The following is a 20,028-nucleotide window of genomic DNA, read 5'->3' on the forward strand; positions in this document are numbered from 1 at the left end:
ATCACACCTACACTTATCACGCCTAAACTTATCACGCCTAAACTGGCTTTTCACCAGCATGGTGCAATGGTTATCATGCCTAAAGTATTTTAGGCGTGCTAACTGGGTTAGCACCGCTTTGTGAATCGAGCCCCTTAGGCGTGATAACCATTTTTATCATGCCTAAACTCAGTTTAGGCATGATGGGCTCGATTCACAAAGCGGTGCTAACCCAGTTAGCATGCCTAAAAGACTTTAGGCATGATAACCATTGCACCATGCTGGTGAAAAGCCAGTTTAGGCGTGATAAGTTTAGGCATGATAAGTTTAGGTGTGATAAGTTTAGGCATGCTAAGTTTAGATAAGTTCAGATCGCTTGCAAAGTCCCGCACGCAAAGCAGCGCCATTAAACTTTATACGAAGTGCACCAGTCTTTGCTAGCGCAAAACTTTTGATCAGCTGTGCACTGCGGTGCTAACGCAGTTGGCGCTTAAACTTAGCATGCCTAAACTTATCACACCTAAACTTATCATGCCTAAACTTATCACACCTAAACTTATCACACCTAAACTTATCATGCCTAAACTGAGTTTAGGCATGATAAAGGGCTTTTCACCAGCGTGCTAACTGTTAGCACCGCTTTGTGAATCAGGCCCGATAAGTTTAGGCATGATAAGTTTAGGCATGACAAGTTTAGATAAGTTTAGATTGCGCGCAAAGTCCCGCACGCAAAGCAGCGCCATTAAACTCTATGCAAAGTGCACCAGACTTTGCTAGCGCAAAACTTTTGATCAGCTGTGCACTGCGGTGCTAACCCAGTTGGTGCTTAAACTTATCACACCTAAAAACTTATCACACCTAAACTTATCATGCCTAAACTTATCACACCTAAACTTATCATGCCTAAACAGAGTTTAGGCGTGATAAAGGGCTTTTCACCACGGTGCTAACTGTTAGCACCGCTTTGTGAATCAGGCCCATTGTCTCGCTACATGAAAAAAAAAATTAAAAAAAAAGGTATTTGCTGCCCCCTGGTGGATTTTAACAAACCGCCAGGGAGGTTAATCAGTTGCTCTCAGTTATAACTGAAAGAAAACTGATTTTCAAAGTAATGCCCATGTTTTTCTATGGCACGGTTCACATTAACGCGTTTAACTGAAATCTTCTTCCCAATGCACTGCTATGGAAAAAATGCGTACCAAGGCGCACTAACGCATACTAACGCACACTAACACACCAACTGAAAGGGCCTAAGGGTGTGCACTATACTTTCTGTGTTCTTCCACCCTTTGATATTACATGTATGCATCTCTGTTCTTTATTCAATGTACACTACCATGTCATCTCATATCCATCTAGTGGGGGAGGTGTCATCGCTCAAATGTATCAGTTCAGGGGGGAAGGTGTTCATTTGGAACCATTTTATTTCATGTAAACCTTTGGGGAAAAATGCAAAAGATAGGCACTTACCTCTGTAGAGGGAATCCTCTAGATGGCTCAGAGGCTTGGGAACACAAGGTTTAGTTTTTGGGCCAGAGCCATTAACTTGTTTATAATTGGTGTGGAGTTTAGGATTAAAAATACAGACTCTATTTATAGTGTTTAATGCCACTAACCATTGTATTTCATGTGCTGATAAATTGTTTTAACTTACACAATTCACTTAAGCTTATACAAATGGTGTGTGTGCTTAGTCACATTTGAAATCTGGACTTATGATGTCTCCCCATCACCCGGAGTCTGTGGTATCATGTGATGTTTTAGCTAACAATTGGTCTTATCTATTTGTCATGAATTAGCTAGCATCCCTGCGAGACCCTAGTAACGTTGCAATTAAAGCATTTGACATTTATTTATATTTGCAAAAGAATGTTTCTCCTCTGAATGTCCAGTGTATATAAGTTGTGTGTTTTAACCTCTTGTTAATATTCAGGAACTAAGTCTGAAGGCTTATTAGCCAAAAGCTTACTTTTTACTTACCTCTAAGTTAGCCAATAAATGGTATCATCCTGATGCAAAACATCTTGCTTTTTCCATATAACACAAAACGTTATATTGTTTTATAGAAGATTCTAGTTTATAAGATGTTTTGAACAAGCGAAATAAGGCCCAGTGCACACCAAAAACATCTAGCAGATCTGCAAAACGCTAGAGTTTTTTGAAGCAGATTTTCAGAGCGATTCTAGGCATGATAGAGACGTTTTCTAAACATGCCTAGCGTTTTTTGGAGCGTTTTTGTCTATCAGATTACACGTATTGTTGCAGTTAAGCTGTTACTGAACGGCTTCTGTAACAAAAACGTCTGGAAAACCATTCTGATCTGGCGTTTTTCAGAGCGGTTTTCCACTTTCCTATACTTTAACATTGATGCAGAAACACCTCAGAAATCTAAAAAATGCTGCAGCCCCCGAGTTTGCGTTTGTGGAAAAAACAAACCGTTCTGGAGTGCACCAGCCCATTGAAATACATTAGCCAAGCAGTTTTCAAACTGCTAGCATTTTTAAAAATGCTCCAGAACCGCTCTAGTGTGCACCAGGCCTCAGCCTGATTTACTAAATTAAATTAGCGTAGATCTAATGAAAAAGAACAAACTAGTGCCTATTGAGTATAAAATAGTGTGTGGGGTGTACAGCATGTAGGTTAGTGTACATAAGTAAGTGTACAGCAAGTGGGTGTACAGTGTGTGTGCAGAACATGTGTGCACGATGTGGGTAAATACATAACGTGTGTAAATGTTGAGGGCACAGGTGTGCAGTGCATGGGTGTACCCCACATATGTGTACAGTATGTGGGTGTACAGAATGTAAGAATACAGTGCATGGCTGAACACAGAGTGGGTAGGTGTACAGCGTGAATAAGTGTTAATCACGTGTGTCTACTTCATGGGTATGTACTTTGTGTGAGTACGTGCAGACTGCGCATGCAGGGCTGGGTTTCCACTTCAGGATCTTGTAGGCACAGAGGGCCAGATTTATCAAAAGCATTACCGACAGTTATTGCTTCTTAAACAGTTCTCACCAGCAGTTCTGCATGATAATAAGAATATTCCTAAATTCTACTTAATAGTGGCAGTTTAGCGTGAACAGTTAAGAAAAGTGCAAATCCATCCCTAACCTGCCGCAGATTAAGAAGTGCTGAATAGCAGTTCTACAGATAGTGCAGGAGTGCAAGCTAAGCATGATTTGTGAAGTGCTCCTCCCCCCTGCTGCTGGGTGCCCTGTGAAGCTGTTGTGCTTAAAGAGACTCTGTAACAAAATTTTGAGCCTTATTTTTTCTATCCTATAAGTTCCTATAGCTGTTCTAATGTGCTCTGTCTTACTGTAATCTTTCCTAGTTGCACAGTGGCTGTGTTATCTCTGTTATATGATCTAATCTTCTCTCCTCTGTCGGGTCTGTTGGGCTCAGGCAGTCAGGCTGGAATGTGCTGTGCTGCTTGTGATTGGATAGAAGCTATACACACCCTCTCCAGGCCCCCTGCACACTCTCTATGACTCATACACTGAGCTACTCTCAGCCTATCACTTGCTATGTCTTTTGTTTGTAAACACTGCATAAAAATGACAATTACAAGCCAAGAATGCAGCAGGGAGTGGCAGAAACAGCACAGAGGGGCCCAGGAGAACATAATGAATAGAATGGTATGCTTTTTATTGTAAGAATTTTACAGTACAGATTCTCTTTAACCCTTCCAGTGCTGGGCATTGATGCAATACAGCAGACGTATTGGTTACCTTGGCAACAGCTATTTCCCTCACACACTGCACTGTCTGAGAAACTCCTCCTGTTTTACAACAATTTAGAAGGAAACTGCACTATCTAGTTATTTCTTAAGATGTCTGAGACTGTTCTGAATGGATTTCTAAAAACCTACCAATATTTTGTCTCTCTTGATAAATGTCCCCCACAGATTCTAGTGCCCTAAACTCCGCCCCTCAACACAGGTCACATACCCAATCCCTGCCCTTATTTTCTTAATAAAAAGCTAGATGAACCTAGCAGCATTAAAATTCAAAGAATGGACCTTCTTAGCAAAATTTTGGATAAGGTCCCCTCTACTTGAATAATAAAAAAACCACCTTACATTGCCTCCAGCCTAAACCCCACCAAGATGAGAAAAGCAGGCAGCAAATGGCAGTGTGTGGCCAGAGTGCAAAGCTGATTGGCTCTGAAGCGACAGAGAGAGGAGGATGCAATACCCACCCCGCCCACCATGCTACTCTCACTTTCACGGGAGGCACTGATTAAGCCTCAGATCTCTGCCCCTAACAATGTGCCTGAAGCTGCTGGACTGCAGTCCGGTGCTAAGTGACATCGCCCTCTGGCTAGGCGGAGAGAGGGGACATTCAGGAAGGGACGGGAGCCGCCTCTGCCACATAAGGTGCCTGTAGGCAAGAGCCTACAGTGCCTTATGGTAAAGGCGGCCCTGTGCGCATGTACACAACTCGTGTATCTAGAGAGGGAATGTATAGTGTGCATGTGTACTGAGCATGAGCACATATAGAGCATGCATGCATACAGAATGTGGATACAAGTAGAACTCGCAGGTACATGTAATTAGAGCATGTTGGGGCACATTCAGAGTGTATATTAACAATATGTGTATCCCCAGAGAATGGGCACATGTACAGTGTGCAGTGCATGGGAACGCGTACGGCATACGTGGCCCCAGAGAGTGTGCTATAAGCAGGGCTGCCATCAGAAATTTTGGGGCCCCTCACACATCATCAGGCCTGGGCACCCCCCTCCCTGGGCCCTCCCACTGGTTGCTGTACCCGCCCACTAGCCACCCCACCCCTGTGTCTGTGCGCAAAGTGCACTGCGGCGAAAAATGTGCATGGCTCTGACACTGAAGAGAGCGGCATGCACAGCGTCATGCGGCAAAAAGTGGGCGTGACCATGACATGTTGTGGGTGGAGCCAAATACTAGCAAAATACAGATAGTCCCCGGTTAACAAATGAGATATGGACTTGTAGGTCCGTTCTTATCCTTTCTCCGTTCTCTTTTGTCCCCCTCTTTTCTTCCTGTGCCTCTTGTGTCCCCCTCTGTCTCACCTCAGTTTGTGCCTCTTTTGTGTCCCTCTGTGTGACCTCATGTTCCTGTCTCATCTCTTTTCTCCCTGTGTCTCTCTTGTCTGCCTCTCTTCCCCCGTGCCTCTTTTATCCCCCTGTGTTACCTCTTGTCCCCTTCTGTCTCAGATCGTCTACCTGCCCTAGCCAGGTATAGGTGCCCCTATTGTGCTGGAGCGCGGTGTGCTGGTTAGTGAGCCACAGGCCGCAGCCAGCACATGTGGCCCTTCCAGCACTTTGGAGGGGGGGGCATGGCCCCCAGAAGCCCTGGGCCCCTCATTGCAGTGTCAGATGCCCCCCCCCCCCCCCCCCCCCACCCCTGATGGCTGCCCTGGCTATAAGGTCCAATTAGACCATAGCAAAGGATGGCGAAAGATGATTTTTTTATTTGTGAAACAAAAGCATTGTGCACAAATTCATAATAAGTCTTACACATACAAACAGAAATCCATGACTGACAAAACTACCACAACAGGCTGATAGTGAATAAAATAATGAAATTATTTATTATGACGTATCCCAAAAATTAAAATTAAAACAATCACAACAGCCGCCTGCATAACCGTCAGACAAATAGCAGATAAGTTTAGGTCAAATTGGTCTGACGGTTATGCAGGCGGCCAGAGCTGGGACAAGATCCTCCAGCACCCAAGGCTGAGACACCAAAGTGCGCCCCTCCATCCCTGCCACCCGAGCCATCAAACACTGATTGCTATTAGACTAAGAGGCATCACAGGGCCCACAACCTCCCCAACACCTTAATATCTAGTTATCTGGCTTGCAGTCACTGCCATGTATCCCCTTTTCTTATTTCTTTCTGCTTCAAACACAATTAGGAATGACAGCTGAATGAATTCTGCGCCCCCTCCTACACTGCGCCCTGAGGCTGGAGCCTCTCCAGCCTATGCCTCGGCCCGGCCCTGCAGGCGGCTGTTTTCTTTCCGTATTTTGCATTGTAGTGCTTCCCACTATTGCCAACTGTAGATATTTGGTGCTCTTTAGTGTACAGTTTTATATGATTGATTACTCAGCGAATGCAGAAAATGGGCCTGATTCACAAAGCGGTGCTAACAGTTAGCACACTGGTGAAAAGCCCTTTATCACGCCTAAACTCAGTTTAGGCATGATAAGTTTAGGTGTGATAAGTTTAGGTGTGATAAGTTTAGGCGTGATAAGTTTAGGAATGATAAGTTTAGGTGTGATAAGTTTAGGTGTGATAAGTTTAGGTGTGATAAGTTTAGGGGCTTGATTCACAAAGCGGTGCTAACAGTTAGCACCCTGGTGAAAAGCCCTTTATCATGCCTAAACTCAGTTTAGGCATGATAAGTTTAGGAGTGATAAGTTTAGGTGTGATAAGTTTAGGCATGATAAGTTTAGGTGTGATAAGTTTAGGCATGCTAAGTTTAAGCGCCAACTGCGTTAGCACCGCAGTGCACAGCTGATCAAAAGTTTTACGCTAGCAAAGTCTGGTGCACTTTGTATAAAGTTTAATGGCGCTGCTTTGCGTGCGGGACTTTGCAAGCGATCTAAACTTATCTAAACTTAGCATGCCTAAACTTATCACACCTAAACTTATCACACCTAAACTTATCACGCCTAAACTGGCTTTTCACCAGCATGGTGCAATGGTTATCATGCCTAAAGTCTTTTAGGCATGCTAACTGGGTTAGCACCGCTTTGTGAATCGAGCCCCAGGTGTGATAAGTTTAGGCGTGATAAGTTTAGGCGTGATAAGTTTAGGTGTGATAAGTTTAGGAATGATAAGTTTAGGAATGATAAGTTTAGGTGTGATAAGTTTAGGTGTGATAAGTTTAGGCGTGATACCGCAGTGCACAGCTGATCAAAAGTTTTGCGCTTGCAAAGTCTGGTGCACTTCGCATAGAGTTTAATGGCGCTGCTATGCGTGCGGGACTTTGCGCGCGATCTAAACTTATCTAAACTTATCACGCCTAAACTTATCACACCTAAACTTATCACGCCTAAACTGGCTTTTCACCAGCGTGGTGCAATGGCTATGACGCTTAAAGTCTCTAACTGGGTTAGCACCGCTTTGTGAATCAAGCCCAATGGGATTGTTTTAATTTGAATTTTTGGGATACGTAATTATTTCATTATTTTATTTACTATCAGTGTGTTGTGTAGTTTTGTCAGTCATGGATTTCTGTTTGTATGTGTAAGATTATACTTACTTCCATGGCCGTGATTAGTAGATGGTTGATCTATTTTTTTGGTGGTTTATACAAATTCATAATAAGAACTGGATATAAATGACTCCAATAAAGTGAACCCGGCAGCCCAGAAACCAGCATTTGTTTAGAAGCAGCTCGGCCGCCACATACTCTACGCTTCTCTCCGCAAAGGTTTCTTTTAACACATCAGAAAGCTCAGTCAATTTAAATGCCCTGCGGTCAAGGATGCTATTCACACCTCAGCATTCACGCGGAGCAATAAAAATAATAACGCTACACCAGGCAACCACATGATCTATAGGATGCTCAGGAAATCCCAGAAGGAAATAGTTTACCACGAAGACAGGTTTGTAGAATCACAGCGCTTTGTGTTTTTTACGTGATTTTCCGAAGCTAAGATGGAAATGAGACAAAGAAATCTGGTGCGCTGATCTATTTATTTACACATTTATATAGTGCTGACACTATTCTGCAAAGCCTTACAGAAAACATTAAACGCTCTCATCATTCACTGTCCCTGGAGGGGGCTCCAGTCTAATGACTCCAGCGCAGGCTCAGGACTATTTTTGGGAGAAGACATTTAAGGGGTGAGTTATGAAAGTCGCATGTAGCGGCGGTGAGCAATGGCGATTGGCGAGCCGTGATGAAGCTGCAGCTCCCATTTACAGATTCCCTGCTAACGCAGCCGGGGCACATGCTTAACCCGAAACCTCACTGTGATCATTAACAGCAAGAATCTTGGACCCTTGTCATCCAGGCAAGGCAGGCAGAAAGCTGGAGAGAGATGCTGTATTGTGAACATAAAACAGTCATAGAATATCACTACCATACCAATAAATACTATATTTAAAGCATACCTGAAACAGCCTTTGGCACGATGAAATCAGGGTTGGTTCTACTTACAGTGGGGCCCCTGGGCAAGATCAGACAGTCCCCCCGATTTCCCAGACCTGATTCCCCAATTTCTAAAGCAGCATTTGGGGACATTTGGTTGATGCAAAATTTGGTTCCCAAGCTGGCTGCCAGGTCCTCCCAGGTCACCCCCTCCCCCCCAACTTGAAGTGAACCTCCAGACTAAAAATCTACTCAGCAGCACTAAAAAGACTTGGTGTTTCTTTAACAGGTTTACAGCATCAGAACTTTGTTTTTCATACCCAAGCCTCATTTTTAGCTGCTTAGAAGCTAAGCTCCGCCCCATCAAAGAAATCTGCCCTTGCATTTTCCCCTGATGCTGTGCAAAGCATGATGGGATTTCTAATGTTGTTGTTCTCGTTGCCTCACAGCGGGGAGGGGTGATCAGGACACAGGACAGTTGGAACTGTGTCTCATGCTCCCTGTCACCTCCTTTCAACCAAAAAGATGGCTGCCCCCATGAAATCACAAACATTTGCCTGTTCTTTTAAAACAGGGTGGGTAAGAGATTATACTACCTATCTATTTTAACTAATGTAACTTAATGACAGTATGTTTGTTTAGGCTGAAGTTCCTATTTAATTAAGGAGAAATTATAACCAAGGATTGAACTTACTCCCAGTCAGTGGCTGAAACTCCCTTTCCCACAATAAATCTTTACCTTTTCTTGAATAGATCATCGGGGCTTCTGTATGGCTGATATTGTGGTGAAACCCCTCCCCTACTGTGATGTCGTAAGGTTTGACACTTTACGGTCCGTGACCCTCTTGCATTGTGGGAAATAATGGCTTTTTCCAATTGCCAAGCAAGCTATATCTTCATCTGTGCATAGAACTCTCAGTAACAAACATTCCGTACAGATCACCTGGCAGGACTAAAGACGTCACCCCCAGTGATACATTTCAGAATGCAACTCAGAGAGAGGAAACATTTTACAATGGGAAAACACTGACAAAATAATCTATTAGGGCTCTTTCACATCAGAGCTTGCGTTGGAGAACGCTCAAAGCATACGTTTTGTTGTATGCGTTTTAATGAGTTTTGATATGCATTGCACTGCAGTGAGTGTGCGTTTTTAATCCGTTTTCAATGCGTTACAGCACATAGGAAAACGCAGGTAATTTTTTTTTCTTTTAGTTTTCAACTTTCTACATTGTTCCTCTGTTGCATTCTGGGACTGATTGCCTGTGTTAACGGTTTAAAAACACGCATAGTGTGCGTTTTACATTGACTAACATTGTAACGCATAAAGCTAGCGTCGGCCGAAAAACTGCGCCTGGGTGCAGTGTAACGCAACGCACAAAAAGGCTGCGTTATATGTGAAAGCTAAAATGACAGTCTATGGACTTTCATGTTACCTTGGGTAACGCAAACTTTACCCGTTGCGTTGAAACGCAGAAAATCTGCCCTAATGTGAAAGAGCCCTAAGTGAATATTGTAATTGTAAACAATAAATAATTTATTCATTATATTATTTTCACTACAGTTCCAGTCCCTCTTTAATATTTTAAGTGTCCCTGAAACCTGATGAGATCAGGGCCGGTTCCACTTACAATGAGGCCCCCAGACAAGATTATCCAGACCCTCCCCCCCCTTGAGAGACTCCCATCCCCGGACAGACCTGAGCCCTCCACTTTCTAGAGAGACATTTGGGGACTCTTGGTTGATGCCAGATTTGCGCCCACATGGCCCCCAAGCCGGCTTTCAGGCCACCCCTGAAACCTGACCAGAGTCTTTAGGAGAGTAGTGTCTCACCTGTCCCGACGGGCATGCGCCTCTATCTGTCCGTGGCTCTGCCGACTCTCCTCTTTCTTTATCCACCGATGGCCACATCTTCTCAATGATCCATGGCATATTATTACGCAATAACTTGCTCCGGGTCAGGGAGGAAAGAAAACCCTGTGAGGAGGAAAAACGTTTTAGCCATTTATTTAGGAAAGGGTTCTTCACAGTAAAGGCCCATACACACGTCGGATTTTTCCGAACGATGGGTCGTTTGAACGTCCCGTCGTTCAGTCGTCCGCACACCAAATCGGGCGTATGTACAGACTGTCGTTCGGGTGATAAGACTGATTTTGAGCGATCCGCCCGACGTTCAAACGACCCGTCATTCGGAAAAATCCGATGTGTGTATGGGCCTTAAGAGTGATTAAGATGTGGAATGCATTGCCACAGGAAGTAGTTATGACAAATTCTATATCTGCATTTAAAGGAGGCTTAGATGCTTTCCTTGAGTTGAAAGACATCCATGGCTATAATTACTAGGTAATGCCCAGTGATGTTGATCCAGGGATTTTATCTGATTGCCACCTGGAGTCGGGAAGGAATTTTTTCCCTTTTGGGGCTAATTGGACCATGCCTTGTAAGGGTTTTTTCGCCTTCCTCTGGATCAACAGGGATATGTGTGGGAGCAGGCTGGTGTTGTGCCTTCCTCTGGATCAGCAGGGATATGTGAGGGTGCAGGCTGGTGTTGTACCTTCCTCTGGATCAGCAGGGGTATGTGAGGGAGCAGGCTGGTGTTGTGCCTTCCTCTGGATCAACAGGGATATGTGGGGGAGCAGGCTGGTGTTGTACTTTGTTCTCTGGTTGAAATCGATGGACGTATGTCTTTTTTCAACCCAAATAACTATGTAACTATGATGAAGACTGGGAGCACATGGAGCCCAAACAGGTGAGATGCTACTCTGCTGAAGACACTGCGGAGGCCCCGGAGACAATAGATAAGATAAGGCATGACCTGGGGGAGTCCTGCAGCTGGCTCGGGCCCATGGGGCAATTGTCGAGGTTGCCCCTACGGTAGCCCCGGCCCTGGATGAGAGAAACATGTACGTATACATACAGTGCCAGTAATACTGGGAACCTGTTCATTTTTTATTTTTTCCTTTGGAAAGTTTAATAAGTTAGCTTTGTTAGAGACAAGTGGTTTGCCCACACCTGCCCAGGGGAATATGAGGGTTATAGAGGAAAAAATATTTAGCTGATTTAAAAAAGTGTGTTTTACTTCACAAAAAATAAAATTATGCTATCCTAGAGTCTTTCACTTATACCCCTTTGTAGTAATTGGTTACCTCAAAAGAATGAGCTTTAGGGGTTGGGGGTGGGTAATTATTTAGCTACCACCATGTTAAGAGGTTAACCAAGTAGTAATATACGTTGTCTCTATAGAGAAAGTAGGATTGATTATGGCGCAGCACACAATGAGGCAGCTCCCAGCTAGCGGGATAAGCACAAGAACAATGAGCTCTCTGGGTGTTATCCCACAGTATGCAGATGCAAGATGCTTTTATAGCACTTGGATCTCTTCCGTAGGTTAGAAACATGACACATGACTAATTAAAATAAACATATTTTTGGCTTTCGGTGATGGCAATCTCTATCATAATCACCAACCACTTTAGTCACACCAAATTAGTGTGATTTAAAAAAAAAGGGGGGGAGCAGTTAAAGCTGAGCTGAGATGAAAAACTAACTATAACAAGCAACTTGTCTATATATCTTATCTAAAGGTTAGATAGTTTACACAGCAAATCTAGCTGCAAACAGCTTCAACAGTTTATGATGATTTATTCCTGTGATACAATGAGGGCAGCCATGTTCTGTTTGTCATCATTACACAGGTAATCTGCAACTGCATCTCCACCCCTCAGCCTGGGAAAAATTCACTCCCCCCTCCCCTCTGCCTCTGAAATCTCTGGCTAGTAACCTCCTCCTCCTCCTCCTGCCCAGACTGAGCTCCCATAAGCCTTGCTACATGGGTCTGAGTGCCTCTGTGTTTTGGAGAAGTTGTGGGCGAGGTTTGTTTAGTTTATAGGGAATTAGAGTATTAAAACAAAACAAAAAAAAGTATTTGGCTTGAGGAATGCCCTATAAACAATGGGAAAGGAACACAATGATGCAATGAGTAAAAGTTCATCTCGGATCCACTTTAAGAACACAAAGAATAAAAAAAACAAGCAGCACTGTCAGGTACACTCAGTACAATCGGGTCTCAGTTTGTCAAGTTTGAGCTAAATTCTCTGCGGTGATCCCCACCCCACTGCTTTGGAATAGATTTTCCCCATATTATTAAAGTGGACCTGAACTCTTGCACAGGACAAAAGTAAAACATAGAGAATTGCACCCTGTGTGTATTTAGAGAGTTTAGCCTGTCTAATTCCCCGCCATCTCTGTCTAATCCCAAGTTGTAATTTGATCTCTCAGCTGTATCAGCTGGCTGCCTCAGCCGAGCACCTAATTTTGTACACACAGGATGTCTGCTTCCATAAAAGCAGGAAGTAGAAACACTGCAGATTTATTGCAGGATCTGTATCAGCTGTAACAAAGAAATGTTTTTCTTCCAAGGTTATTATGCTGTTGCGTATCTTTTAGAGCAGAGAGGAAGTTTTGATTTCAGGTCCACTTTAAAGCCCCCAAACCAGCTCTCTCAATTGTGAGAGATTGCACTGGCCAATGAGATCTTGGCATGGGACTGTTTAAAGGTTGGGGTGGGGTTCAGTACAGGAAGGGTGGGGCCTATCACAGGAAGGGGCAGCATCTGTCTCAAGGTTGAACATTTTGGATCTATCTTTGGGACATTACACACCATACTAAGAATAAATATGACCAACATGGTGGACTGTTTATATTTAATCAGCTAATTGGATTGTGTGGATTTCAGCAATTTAAGTTTCCATTTAACACAAATATTTAAAGCGGACCCAAACCAAACATTTTTTTTCAAAATATGTAGTTGCACCACTCTGACACATACAAAGATAAATAAACACTCCTTCAAGCATTTGAGCATTTTAGGGCATGCTTTTCACCCTTCTCTTTTCCTAACTAGGGTTATACAGGTGGCAGCCATTACTTCTGAGCTTAGTAGGAGGTTTTAGATCATGGGTATGTTTGCCATCAGCTACCCTCCCTCACAGGGGCGTCGTCTATGTGAAATCTCACACAAGCTGAGACCACCTCCCCTGTGACATCATCAGTAGCAGCCTGTGTATTGGTTTTTATCTCCTCCGCCAGCCTGCCGGATTCCGTCCCGGCAATATGAAAGGAAGGGAGGGGCTCCTCCAATAAATGTAAAATATTTTATATTTGTCATCAGGCAGCTGAAAAAAAGGCTGCTATTTATTATTATAATTTAGAAAATAGAAGTTATTTCTGAAATCTTGTATTTTTAATTTCGGTCCACTTTAAACTTGGAAACTTGATGGGAGGGGAATAAAGAGGTCGCCGTCACTATCTCTTTTTAAAATTGCCATTTACCCGTTTGTTCTTGTTACCTTAAGTAGATTGAGTAAAATGTAAGAAGGAGCCAGCTAAGTCTGAAGGAGTCAGAACATTTAATCTGCATACTCATTCTGGGTTTGCCACTCATATCATTAAAATCAAAGGGTCAAAACCACTGAAAGGTAAGGAGACCAAGTCAGTAATCCAATGTCTTATTCCATATTGCTGTCACTTGAAGTTTTCTTTAATAGCCAACTTCAGCCAAAGCATTTACTTTAGTTTTTGATAAAACGAGGAAGGGTTAGAGCCTCTTTCAGGTTTCCACTATTCAAGAAAAGCGTAAAACCTCTCATTTCAAAGACGGAGCTGTCCTTTTGGGCTTCAATGAGACCGGAGGATCAATAATACAAGCAGCTCTACCGCTAACTTCAAAAGAAGGTGCTGTAATGAGGATACCAGAAAGGGAGCACTTCTGAGTGAAATAATGTTGTGTGAAACTTCACAGGTCTCTGAGAATAAAAGTTTTTACACTTACCTGCCCCATCCAGTGTTGACCTCTGGGTCCCATTACACCAGGTCCATTTCCAGAAGAGAGACACAAGCTGCCTGTCTGTCTCCTGAAGCCAAGGCCCCATTACCGGGAAGAATAGAGGAAGCCACCCTCTTGACTCTGCACCTCCACAAATTCCATTAGCGACTAACAAGCCAGAGAATTGCACAAGAGCCTGCAGTACTTAATGGTGCATCATTATCAACCTTCCGTAAGAATACCCCTTACTTTTTCACTATCTCACAATGGGCTTGATTCATTAAGCTGCAATGTAAAGCAGCGCACCTTAATGTGAAGGAGCGGCCGTTAATGCATGCCTTACATAGTAGCACTTTAGGAGCGTGCCTTCCTTAGATAGGAGCGTACCTTCCTTAGATAGGAGTGTGCCTTCCTTAGATAGGAGTGTGCCTTCCTTAGATAGGAGCCTGCCTTCCTTAGATAGGAGCGTGCCTTTCTTAGATAGCAGCGTGCCTTCCTCAGATAGGAGCGTGCCTTCCTTAGATAGATAGGAGCGTGCCTACCTTAGATAGATAGGAGCGTGCCTTCCTTAGATAGAAGCATACCTTCCTTAGATAGGAGTGTGCCTTCCTTAGATAGGAGCCTGCCTTCCTTAGATAGGAGCGTGCCTTTCTTAGATAGAAGCGTGCCTTCCTCAGATAGGAGCGTGCCTTCCTTAGATAAGAGCGTGCCTTCCTTAGATAGATAGGAGCGTGTCTTCCTTAGATAGATAGGAGCGTGCCTTCCTTAGATAGGAGCGTACCTTCCTTAGATAGGAGCGTGCTTTCTTTAGATAGATAGGAGCGTGCCTTCCTTAGATAGCAGCGTACCTTACTTAGATAGGAGCGTGCCGTCCTTAGATAGGAGCGTGCCTTCCTTAGATAGGAGCGTACCTTCCTTAGATAGGAGCGTACCTTCCTTAGATAGGAGCGTGCCTTCCTTAGATAGGAGCGTGCATTCCTTAGATAGTAGCGTGCCTTCCTTAGGAGCGTACCTTCCTTAGATAGGAGCGTGCCTTCCTTAGATAGCAGCATGCCTTCCTTAGATAGGAGCGTGCCTTCCTTTGATAGGAGCGTGCCTTCCTTAGATAGTAGCGTGCCTTCCTTAGGAGCGTACCTTCCTTAGATAGGAGCGTGCCTTCCTTAGATAGGAGTGTGCCTTCCATAGATAGGAGCGTGCCTTACTTAGATAGGAGCGTGCCTTCCTTAGATAGGAGTGTGCCTTCCTTAGATAGGAGCGTACCTTCCTTAGATAGGAGCGTACCTTCCTTGGATAGGAGCGTGCCTTCCTTAGATAGGAGCGTACCTTCCTTACATAGCAGCATGCCTTCCTTAGATAGGAGCGTGCCTTCCTTAGGAGCGTACCTTCCTTAGATAGGAGCGTACCTTCCTTAGATAGTAGCGTGCCTTCCTTAGGAGCGTACCTTCCTTAGATAGGAGCGTGCCTTCCTTAGATAGCAGCATGCCTTCCTTAGATAGGAGCGTGCCTTCCTTAGATAGGAGCGTGCCTTCCTTAGATAGTAGCGTGCCTTCCTTAGGAGCGTACCTTCCTTAGATAGGAGCGTGCCTTCCTTAGATAGGAGTGTGCCTTCCATAGATAGGAGCGTGCCTTCCTTAGATAGGAGTGTGCCTTCCTTAGATAGGAGCGTACCTTCCTTAGATAGGAGCGTACCTTCCTTAGATAGGAGCGTGCCTTCCTTAGATAGGAGCGTGCCTTCCTTAGATAGGAGCGTGCCTTCTTTAGGAGTGTGCCTTCCTTAGATAGGAGCGTGCCTTCCTTAGGAGTGTGCCTTCCTTAGATAGGAGCGTGCCTTCCTTAGATAGGAGCGTGCCTTCCTTAGGAGCGTGCCTTCTTTAGGAGTGTGCCTTCCTTAGATAGGAGCGTGCCTTCCTTAGGAGCGTGCCTTCCTTAGATATGAGCGTACCTTCCTTAGATAGGAGCGTACCTTCCTTAGATAGTAGCGTGCCTTCCTTAGGAGCGTACCTTCCTTAGATAGGAGCGTGCCTTCCTTAGATAGCAGCATGCCTTCCTTAGATAGGAGCGTGCCTTCCTTAGATAGGAGCGTGCCTTCCTTAGATAGTAGCGTGCCTTCCTTAGGAGCGTACCTTCCTTAGATAGGAGCGTGCCTTCCTTAGATAGGAGTGTGCCTTCCATAGATAGGAGCGTGCCTTCCTTAGATAGGAGCGTGCCTTTCTTAGATAGGAGCGTACCTTCCTTAGATAGGAGCGTACCTTCCTTACATAGCAGCATGCCTTCCTTAGATAGGAGCGTGCCTTCCTTAGGAGCGTACCTTCCTTAGATAGGAGCGTGCCTTCCTTAGATAGGAGCGTGCCTTACTTAGATAGGAGCGTGCCTTACTTAGATAGGAGCGTGCCTTACTTAGATAGGAGCGTGCCTTCCTTAGATAGGAGCGTGCCTTCCTTAGATAGGAGCGTGCCTTCCTTAGATAGGAGCGTACCTTCCTTAGATAGGAGCGTACCTTCCTTAGATAGGAGCGTACCTTCCTTAGATAGGAGCGTGCCTTCCTTAGATAGGAGCGTGCCTTCCTTAGATAGGAGCGTGCCTTCCTTAGGAGCGTGCCTTCTTTAGGAGTGTGCCTTCCTTAGATAGGAGCGTGCCTTCCTTAGGAGCGTGCCTTCCTTAGATAGGAGCGTGCCTTCCTTAGGAGCGTGCCTTCCTTAGATAGGAGCGTGACTTCCTTAGATAGGTGCGTGCCTTCCTTAGTAGCGTGCCTTCCTTAGATAGGGGCGTGCCTTCCTTAGATAAGGGCGTGCCTTCCTTAGGAGTGTGCCTTCCTTTAGGAGCGTGCCTTACTTAGATAGCAGCGTACCTTACTTAGATAGGAGCATGCCTTCCTTAGGAGCGTGCCTTCCTTAGATAGGAGCGTGCCTTCCTTAGATAGGAGCGTGCCTTCCTTAGATAGGGGTGTGCCTTCCTTAGATAGCAGCGTACCTTACTTAGATAGGAGCGTGCCTTCCTAAGAAGCGTGCCTTCCTTAGATAGGGGCGTGCCTTCCTTAGATAGGAGCGTGCCTTCCTTACATAGGAGCATGCCTTCCTTAGTAGCGTGCCTTCCTTAGATAGGCGCGTGCCTTCCTTAGATAGAAGCGTGCCTTCCTTAGATAGGAGCGTGCCTTCCTTAGATAGGAGCGTGTCTTCCTTAGATAGGAGCGTGCCCCCCTTAGATAGGGGCATGCCTTCCTTAAATAGGGGCATGCCTTCCTTAGATAGGAGCGTGCCTTCCTTAGATAGGAGCGTGCCTTCCTTAGATAGGAGCGTGCCTTCCTTAGATAGGAGCGTGTCTTCCTTAGAAAGGAGCGTGCCCCCCTTAGATAGGGGCATGCCTTCCTTAGATAGGGGCATGCCTTCCTTAGATAGGAGCGTGCCTTCCTTAGATAGGAGCGTGCCTTCCTTACAGAGGAGCGTGCCTTTCTTAGATAGGGGCGTGCCTTCCTTAGATAGGAGCATGCCTTCCTTAGATAGGGGCATGCCTTCCTTAGGAGTGTGCCTTCCTTTAGGAGCGTGCCTTCCTCAGATGGGAGCGTGCCTTCCTTAGATAGCAGCGTGCCTTCCTTAGATAGGAGCGTGCCTTCCTTAGATAGGAGCGGGCCTTCCTTAGATAGGAGCGTGCCTTCCTTAGATAGGAGCGTGCCTTCATTAGGAGTGTGCCTTCCTTAGGAGTGTGCCTTCCTTAGATAGGAGCGTGCCTTCCTTAGATAGGAGCGTGCCTTCCTTAGATAGGAGCATGCCTTGCTTAGGAGCGTGCCTTCCTTAGATAGGAGCATGCCTTCCTTAGATAGGAGCGTGCCTTCCTTAGATAGGAGCGTGCCTTCCTTAGATAGGAGCATGCCTTGCTTAGGAGCGTGCCTTCCTTAGGAGCGTGCCTTCCTTAGATAGGAGCATGCCTTCCTTAGATAGGAGCATGCCTTGCTTAGGAGCGTGCCTTCCTTAGAAAGGAGTGTGCCTTCCTTAGAAAGGAGTGTGCCTTCCTATGCATAGTTACTATGTATAGGAAGGCACACTCCTATCAATTTTTTTCTTTTTTTTTTTTTTTTTTTCAAACTCAGCGTACAAAATTGTACTATACCCAACTAGGTTAGCTGCGCTTCACCGGAGCCCTCTTATGTTGGGTTTATTTTGCATCATCGTTTGACAATTTATTTAATCTTGAATACGTATATATATAAGTATATGTATATCTAAACAAAAAAAATCAAACCAAACAGCAATCACAATATCCGTAAAGTACAAAGCAAAAAAAAACCACAAAAAACAGAAAGGGGGGGCCTGTGGCCTAGGTAGTTCCTGTCTCCGGTTTCTTACTTCACACTTTTGTACTCCGAGTTCCATTCAGTCTCCTCAGCATGCTCACACCCTTTCTTTAATTACATTCGTACCCATCCTCTCTACACATTCTCTCTTTCCCTTTCTCCACCCGTTCCAACATATATCTGGTCTATCGGCTCTGGCCGTATCTAGGCCACATTCACTTCTGTGCCTCAGGTCATCCACCGCTCCCAGGGCTCCACACCTCCCCGGTTTTCCCCATTTGCTGTTCTCTAATTTCCATTCTTCCTCTCTCTCCTCATATCTCCCCCTAGCCTCTTCCCACATCTTTCTGGCCGTCTGGAAATCTTCCTGTGTCCCACACTCCTATCTAAGGAAGGCACGCTCCTAAAGAAGGAACGCTCCTTACATAGCAGCAAGCACTGCTATGTAAGGCATGTAAGGCATGCATTAGCGGCTGCTCCTTCACATTAAAGTGTGCTGCTTTAGCAGTGCTGCTTAATGAATCAAGTTAAAGAATCAAGGCCAGACTTCTGGATAGGCCAAAAAGGCCCAGACCTTGTGGTGCTGGTGTCCATAGAGGCTGCTGGTCATGGAGGAGGTTTGCTGCATATGGATGAGAGGACTATAAAAGGAAAAGGGAGGATCCAATTGGGGAGTATCATATGGAAGAGGGGTTTGATGATTACAAAACAGAAGTGCCAAGTAAGAATAAGAAAAACAAAAGTTTGCTTTCCTAAAACAGAAAGAATTTGCGATAATTTAGGTTGGAGTGAGCTCGAGATGTCTCCCAGGCACCACTGCTGAATATATGCAAATTAACCATTGTACCCTTAGAAGCTAAACACACCTCCAGAACCCCTGGAATGCAATGATGTGTCAGCTTGTTAATATGTACAGAGCCATAATAATCCAACATGCATACAGACTGTTTCGGATTGTTTGATCCTCATCAGTGCATGGCATGGATTAATTTGGCTCTATGGAGTAGGGCTTGTAAATCCGAGAGGCACAGACTAACCAGCAAGCTCATGGTAACCCAGAACTGTGTAAGGGTGTGTAAGGGACTACAGTAAGTAAGAATAAAATACATTAAAACTATTCAAATGGGAGGTAGTGGTGGACTTACCTCCCCAAAAAGATTCGGACAGTCAGTATCCAGTATTATAGTAGAACTTCAAAAAAGTGAAATGCGTTTCATGGGATAAAACCCGCTTCATCGGGCAATAAGTTATTGGTTCTATGTATCAAATAATACTCATAAAGGTGGATTACCACAAAGTCAACCACTGTATAGGCTGGTGGGGAAAATGAACCTATCCCCACTCAGATTAAAAAGTCACTCTCTGTAGATTTGAACAAAGGAGCAACACCCTTCCACCAAGGGTGGACACAGTATGCAAATAGTAATACAACAGAGACACCAAAAAGATTAATATATACTCTAAAAACAGTTTAGAAATGAAGGTAGTGGTGCCATTAAAGTATACAATGGAGTCATCTATGAGGAGGAAAGGTTCTACCTTGGAAGTGTAACTCTGCAAGGTAAGAGAGAGCTTGCCACTTAACCATCGTGACATCCTCTACTGGGACTCTAACTGTTCAAGTTGAGAGTGCTAATCACTTCGCCAATATGTCTCTGCTCTGCAAGGAGTTTGTAACTTATTCATCCCATCACCCTACACAAGGACTCTAACTCTGTAATAAAAGAGTGCCAGTCAAGTAGCCATCATGCCACCCTACACTGGGACTCCTCCTCTGCAAGATGAGAGTGCTTGTCACTTAACCACTACGCCACCCTATACTGAGACTCCACCTCTGCAAGATGAGA

General features: G+C 44.7%; 1 long non-coding RNA gene across 1 annotated transcript in view; it reads right to left on the reverse strand.

Moving 5' to 3' along the window:
* Positions 1-20,028, reverse strand: part of LOC137541852 (uncharacterized) — a 156,251-nt gene that overhangs the window by 33,470 nt on the left and 102,753 nt on the right. Inside the window, exon 2 of the long non-coding RNA XR_011025291.1 lies at positions 9,903-10,046. This is a non-coding gene — a long non-coding RNA (uncharacterized lncRNA). The remainder of the gene's footprint in view (positions 1-9,902; positions 10,047-20,028) is intronic.

The sequence above is a fragment of the Hyperolius riggenbachi genome, chromosome 12, assembly GCF_040937935.1.
Source record: "Hyperolius riggenbachi isolate aHypRig1 chromosome 12, aHypRig1.pri, whole genome shotgun sequence".
Lineage (NCBI taxonomy): Eukaryota > Metazoa > Chordata > Amphibia > Anura > Hyperoliidae > Hyperolius > Hyperolius riggenbachi.